Source organism: Penaeus japonicus, unplaced genomic scaffold (assembly GCF_977035675.1).
Source record: "Penaeus japonicus unplaced genomic scaffold, GWHDUDI00000001_assembly GWHDUDI00000018, whole genome shotgun sequence".
Lineage (NCBI taxonomy): Eukaryota > Metazoa > Arthropoda > Malacostraca > Decapoda > Penaeidae > Penaeus > Penaeus japonicus.
The window spans coordinates 20,166,397-20,173,842 of NW_028234420.1; the positions used below are offsets into that span (position 1 = coordinate 20,166,397).

Genomic DNA, 7,446 nt, shown 5'->3' on the forward strand with positions numbered 1-7,446 from the left:
GAGAGAAGAGAATGAGAGAGTTGGAGTAAAGGAGGAACGATAGAGATGGAGAGAAAAAATAAGGACAGGCATAGAAAGAAAGAACTTACTTATATTTGTGAGACGACATTTCCCAGGCGGTATGGCCCAGCAGACGGAGGTGAAGATGGTCGCTGGTTACGCGACTGTCATGTACCCAGGCACAGGGCCAGTAGGAGCCGCAGACTCTGTCCCATGAAGCCGTTCCTGGAAGAACAGCCAATTAGGAAAGAGCCCTGCGGGAAAGGTCATCACTAAATCGTGCTTGTATAGAGAGCAAATAAACCATGTTCTTTTTTTTTTTTTTTTTCTTTTTGCGTAGCGTGCTGACTGACCTGACTATGCCTCGTCGCCTTATCCATCCGCGCCCTCTTCGCTCTCTTTTTCTTTTTCTTCTCTCTCTGTCTATTTCTTTCTTCTCTCTTCCTCTCTCTCTCTCCTCTCTTTCTCTCTCCGTCTCTCTTCTTTCCTCCTCTCTTTCTTCTCTCTCTCTCTTTTCTCTTTTTCTTTCTCCTCGCCTCTCCGTCCATTTCGTGCCCCCCCCCCCCCCCCCCCCCTGTTCTCTCTTCCTCTCTCGCTCTCGCTCTTTCTCTCTCAATCTCTCGCTCTCTCTTCTCTCTCTCTCTCTCTCTTTCTCCCACCCTCCCTCCCTCTCCCTCGTCCTCCCTTTTCCCCTTCCTTTCCCTAACCCGCTCCAGCTGTGAGAATTATATATTATGCTTAGATAAGAATTTATTAATAAAATAGCTTATTATTATCTCTCACTTTACTCTTTCGCTCTCTCTCTCTCCATCTCTCTCTCTCTCCTCACTCGCTCTCATCTCTCTCTCTCTCTCTCTCTCTCTCCTCTCTCCTCCTCCTCGCCCGCGCCACGCTTGAATGTAAACAAAACACCCAGAGAGCTCGCTACTTTTTGAAGGAATTTTCTGGGGATGTAGGCGATCGGCTGGCACTTCCATCCTTGCAGAAATAGAGAGTGATGCACCAGTCAACTGTTTTGTGGCATATAGGTTTTTTGAGGGTAGTGGACTTGCCAGTAAATAGCCGAAAAAATTTAAAAATTTTTCGTTGCTTCCCTCTCCGCGCGGATGTCTCCGGTCCTGCGCATGGCATACGGGTGTGGCGTGTGACGTCACGCCTACGTCATTATACCACCGCAAGATTGTTGCCGGACTCCGTGAGGTTTATTAAAATTTAACAATATGAACTACTCTGGCCCTGGCACCCTTGCCGATGTTGAGGACGTCTCGCCCTCCTGACAACGAGGATGACTTAGATAAGCACTGGCCACCATAAAAACACCAGATCAGGCTGGTCTGCTCCCGTGCTTCACCAAACAAAGGCCCCCCACCCTACCACTCAGCCTCTCACCTGTAACCAAGCGACCCATGGAGCATGGTGTCGGATTCGAGTGAACCGTCCTCTCCCACTCCCGATGTCACCAAGCTCACTGAAACATCTCTACCTTGGCTCCCAAAACTTTCCCCATACAACCTTGATCCCTACAGGTCATCTAATGCTTCTTTTGTCTCCTCCTGCATTTGCTCCCAAAGCCGGATGTCGCAAGCTTAGGTTCCTTGACAACCCAGTGTGGATTGAAGAGCGGTGGCTTGCTGATGTGACCAAGACATGCTGCCTTACGGGAATTAGCCGAGGTGAAAAATGTCAGCTGTCACTCCCGTGTTGTAGACAGCTCACGAAGGCGTGCGGTCTATGTCATACAAGAGACCTCAGAAGGGAGTGTTTTGTCCTTGAAAGCTTGAATGTTTCAAACTCGGGGACAGACCATGAAAAGTCCCTCGTATCTTTATCACCCTAACCCCTGTCGGCATGGACCGCCACTACCCAAGGAGCTTGCCTGGCATATACACAGCGTGGCGTCGCTTCCCACCAACATGGCCACACCCATCAACGAGCTCGTCGTCACCTGAGCTTTCCAGACCCACCACCACCAACATTTGCTGCTTGCGCCTGCCTTGACTTCCACCCAGTGAGTTTAGAAGAAGGAAAGATGATCAGCCTTGGTGCTACCAGTGTTGGGGAATTTGGACATATCTCCCGTACTGTTCTGCCTCCTCCGACAAGTGTGGCTGGTGTTCCGGCACTCACCTTACCCGCACCTGCCCAAACCGCAATCCCCCACAGCCCACACCACTGATGCTAATTCTACATCAGAGCAGTCGGCACCCCCCCACCCCAGACACAACGATGTGGAAAGGGCCCTCGCTGTCACACAACCTGGAGTGAATGTGTGAGGCCAACGGCTTGTGCCTTACGCTCCCACTGCCCTCCGCACACTGCCCACCCCTCCCAGTCCCTACCACCACCACCACCGCCACCACTAACCACAACTACCAATGGGGCGCTGCTCACTCCCCTCCGGCATCTACCCAACTGAGTCACCAACAAATCCTTGCCCTTCGGTTGTTGAGCCGGGTCCAACTTGACGGCACGATGCGCAGCAGTCATCACAGCACGTTTTGTGCCTATTGAGTCTCACATCGAAGGTCGGCAGCCCACATAGCTACCACTGAGCGCACTCCCTCGCCACACCGTCGACTCCAAACCAAAACCATCATTGCAACTGTTACCTGACCTCCCTTCTCCGAGAAAATGGAATACCTCGCTGCTGGTTACGAAAGAAATTTGGACCATCTTTTCAAGAAGCTACCACGAATCACACTCAGAGTGTACTGCTCAACGTCATCGTCCCCTCCAGTCTCCTGTACACCTAGACACGAACTTCGACTAGCAGGATGCAGGTTCACATTATCTCCTGGAACGCCTGTGGAATGAGACCTACTCTAACTTGATTCACTTAAAACATACATAGGTCACCACATCCACATGTTAGATTCATACAAGAAGCTTTTGTAGGTGGCCACATGCCCGGGAAGAGCCCCTCCACTCCCAGGCTACTTCCCTTATGTCCATTACGCCAGAAACGGCCTCGTGAGCTACATTCATTCCTCAATAACCCATTATACTCCTCGCTACTCGACTGATAACGACATGACATTCCAGCGCTTTGAAGTCTACTGGGGTGAGGGGAAGCTGCGGCTCTGCAAACGTCTACTCTGCAACCTGGAAGGTCAACCTCCCTACTCTCCCTACTGCTCCTTCTCAATGGCATAGTTGATATGGGTGTCTTTAATGCAACGCCACCCTGCCTTAGTGATCGCTCCCCACGCCGAACCGAGTGGATGTGCCGCTCCCTTGAATATATCCGTCGCCACCAACCTCACTCACTGGCCACTGGGGGCGCCACAACACGATCCGAGGGCACGCTTGACCAACATCATCACTTCCGCTGGTGGAGTCGCAAAGTCAAGTGTTTCTCCATCCAGGCTCTCTCTTGACCACATCGCTCTTGGCCTTCAGGATACACTGCCATTGGGACCTTCCCTTCCTCAGACCGCCTGCCGCATCACTATCACCTTCCGAATACTGCCCCAACTATGTCTCCTACATCTCCAGTCATCTAGTCAACATTGATTTCCCAGTCCATCCAGACAGACGATACTCCTCCTTGTTGACTCGACCCACAACTTTTTACAGCACCGTTTATGGACACGACAACATGTCAAAACGACTTCTTGAACCCAGGCCATGGACGCTGGAGCAACGTGAGGCTTCGGCAAAAAGGAAAGCAGTGGACGATGGACGTGCTTTTCCAGCGGCAACCACACTGCTCTCCGCCACCAGTACCAGGCGTCCAGAATGATCTCGTTGGTCTTCAGCAGTGTGTTCATACTGAGTCTTGAGGAAGTATACTGATAGAATAAATCATCAGACAGGGTCGGCTCCATGTGGCATTGGATTAACAATGCATGCAAAGGAACCCCAAGCGCTTTCCCACCATACCCCACCAATATGCACAGGACTTGATAAAATACCTGGTCCCCTGAGCCGGCACAGGCATGCAATCTTTCCCATTCATTTCATGAGGCTCTCTCCACCCACAGAAACACTCGCAGTTTGCGCCTAATGACTGCATTACTACACGGATGAAGAAGACAACTTGCATATCACGGAAGACGAAACTGCGCCGTGCTCTCGCCAGGGTAAGTCAACGGCACCCCGGGATGATGGTGTCACCGACCAATCCTCCGCCGCCTCGGCAAAGTCCCTGGTAATCCTTTGCTGCATTTAACAATCTTTGCTTCTCAGTGGGTTTATGTGCCCCTTGCGTGTACTTCAAGACTGTTGTGCCCAGCCCCAAGCCTGTACAAACAAGTGTCAGGCCAATCACATTTGACCTACTGTTTTTCTGTAAAGTTGCTTGAGCGAATATTCCGCACCCGCCTCATGTTCCGACTCCAAGACAAGTTATCCCGCGGCTGTAGGGTTTTCCTGCCACAGAGGATACCCTCCACGGCCTGATGGACCTGTACCCCGCCTCTCCCGCACCAGTGTGGTAGCATTTCTTGACCTCAATAGTGCCTTTGGCATTGCCAACAGAGAGGTATTCTTGACCACTAGTTTGATTTTGGTGTCCAAGGAAATCTTCTCATGGATTCCGTGGTTATCTCAGCAACAGAACCGCACGTGTGATTTTTATAGCCATGTATGAGTACAAGGAGTTTAGAACGTTGTTACTCCACAGGAGGGGTTTTATAGTCCTCCTTAGTCAATGTACTGATGCACCGCTTGCGGACATCTCATTCCCGAAACTCCGGCACAACTGTCACCTGCTACGGCCGATGACATTTTGTGTACATTCCACCTCGGCTGCCGATACTTCAGCGCCTCCTTCAATCGTTTCAATGAGTCGTCCTCCGCCTGCGGCCTTGTCCTCTCCCAAGAATAAGAGTAGAGTGTTCTCTCCCCGGGGCCCCAAACACTTTCCCTGTATTCACTGTGGACACAGTGTTGTCCCCCTTGCACACAAGTACATTACCTGGAACGCCAGGTGCACTCACTCCAGCCATACCTGCTCGGCAGCGCGTCCACCTATCATCCAGATCTCATCCACCGTCTAGAACGACGCCTTGCTCCCCTTCAAGTGGCTTACCAACAAGGTCGCTGGTGTCGCCATTCCCTTAGCTAAGACCATCTACATTGCATGTCATCCGGTCAGTCATAACAATGCTCCTCCAGAGCCCTCCATCAGCGTTCTCAGACCATCCTACAGCCCTTAAGAAAAATTCCAGAATAAAGTCCTGCGGTCATCTTTGGTGGCCCACCTCCACTAGAATAGTGAACATGTGACTGAACTGAACCTTCCGTCAGTTGTGGAGAGAAGACGTGCGAAACCGGTTCCTGCATCAGCGTCAAGTGTCATGCGCTCTTCCCCATACTGCTCCACACGATGCCAAGTCTGAGAACCTTCACTGATCCCGCTGCGCCCCGTCCTCCTCTTCGTCCGGCGTTCGCACCCTTGTCAACAATAGTACCCCCACCCTGCAGCGTCTTGTGCTTGATGTCCCCTGTGGCTGAGTTGATCATGCCACCTCCCTGGAGATTCCTCACCGCAATCACCGTCCACGCCCCCTCCAAGACAACCCTCCGCCTCTCCAGAAACAACTTGCTCTGGAGCACATTGCCCACTCCTCCTCCTCCATCCCTGCCGTGCACCATATCCTATGTGGATGGGTCGTGCAACGAGATGGCAATGCAGCTGCGCCATCGACGCTCCTGATGTGGACCAGCCAGAAGAGGCGGGTGGGTCGCAATACCTAACTCTTCCACCCACGGACTGCAGCTACAGGCACTCCTGCTGGCTGTTCTACTCATCTGTCAGCGACGATAAATGGTGCAGTGAGTGTGGACTCCCAGTCTGCCCGTCAAGCCGATATCGTCCCCACAGTCCAGCCTGCTCCATCGCTCAATCAATCCACCAGATCCTGCAGCAGGGATTACAGCCCAGGAACACTACCTCCCCGCATTATATTTTTATGGATTCTTCCCCCCATGTGGGCATAGCTGAGCCCACGACAGGGACCTCCTCGCTAAAGTGCCTGCAATTGCGCCCTGGCCTCACTAATGGCCCACACACCCTCCCATTACCTTGCTACGACTAGCGGATCATACACTCTGCCGCTCTTCTCCCTACTCTCCAACCGCATGGAATGCTGAGCGCGCCCAGAGCGTATCACATTAACAACATTTAGACCACTTTCCGTCTCAACTCGACTCCGGAGGTATCGCCGACATCTGGACTCATGGTTCGCAGACACAATATTGTATCTGCCCGGCTTCGATTCGACTGGGGTACGAGGCCACTGTGGCAGGTCTCGGGGGTGGGAGATCGTACTTCCACTACTCCCACCTGCAAAGCTGTGTGACCGGCCCAACGCTAACAGCCTCCACCACTCTGCCTCTCCTCGAGTGCCCCTCGGTGAAGGCTTGCTGCCCTGCGGAGCCAGGAATTTAATACATGGTAATCCAATTCCTGCTAGCTGAGAGTAATTTGGGACATTGTTTTGGCCCCATCAACCCTCACTTTGTGTGGTGCTAAAGTTTGACTCTAGAAACACTCATCTTGGGTATTTTCAGTTTTATTTATTATTTATTTTACCTTTATGTTACAGCCTCATCACTGTCAACATACCAACGTGTCCAGGCGTGACAACGAGTACTATTGTATATGAATAATGTACTTATTATTGTATAAGGCCTGGTGCGCTATGAGCGTATATAAATTGATGAAAACAAATTCTCCTCTCTCTCTCTCTCTCAGCGTCTCTTCCTCTCTCTCTCTCTCTCTCGCTCTCTCCCACCCTCCCTCCCTCTCCTCATCCCCTCTCCCTTCCCCCCTTCCTTTCCCTAGAACCCTCTCCATCTGTGAAATTATATTTTATTATTGCTTATAAATAAGATATTTATTAATAAAAATAGTTTTTATATTTGTATATAGATCCAGTACTCTATTTTTGAAAGTGAATATCTTGAGAATAAGCAACAGACTGAGAGCAGACCCATCAAACCAGCTCTCTCTCCCTTTATCTATCTATTTATCTCTCTCTCTCCTCACTCTCCTCTCTCTCGCATCCTCTCACCTTCATCCATCTCGTCTCTCCGCTCTCTCTCCTTATCACTCTCTCTTCTCTCTCTCTCTCTCTCCCTCTCTCCTCTCTCTCTCTTCTCTCCATCATCTCTTCTCTCTCTCCTCTGCACTCTCTCTCCTCTCTCGCTCTCTCCCCGTCTCATCTCGCTCTCACTCTCTGCATCTCTCTCTCTCTCTCTGGCGGAGGAGAGAGAGTTAAGTTATCGTCGTGGAACCACGAAGTAACGAGATTAATTATTAATAATAAAAATAGAAAAACAGAAGAGAGGGACAGAGAAAGAGAAAGAGAGAGAGTGCGAGAAGGAGAGATACAGAAACAGAGACAAAAAGCAAAAAGAAGAAAGAAGAAATAAAAGTGAAACATGAGAAACGGAGAAAAACGGGAAATAAATAAAACAAGACAATAAAGAGTGTATAAA

At 50.7% G+C, this 7,446-nt stretch overlaps 1 long non-coding RNA gene across 1 annotated transcript in view; it reads right to left on the reverse strand.

Annotated features, from left to right (window-relative positions):
• Positions 1-85: 85 nt before the first annotated feature.
• Positions 86-7,446, reverse strand: part of LOC147469909 (uncharacterized) — a 23,507-nt gene continuing 16,146 nt past the window's right edge. The window contains exon 2 of the long non-coding RNA XR_015191825.1: positions 86-225. This is a non-coding gene — a long non-coding RNA (uncharacterized LOC147469909). The remainder of the gene's footprint in view (positions 226-7,446) is intronic.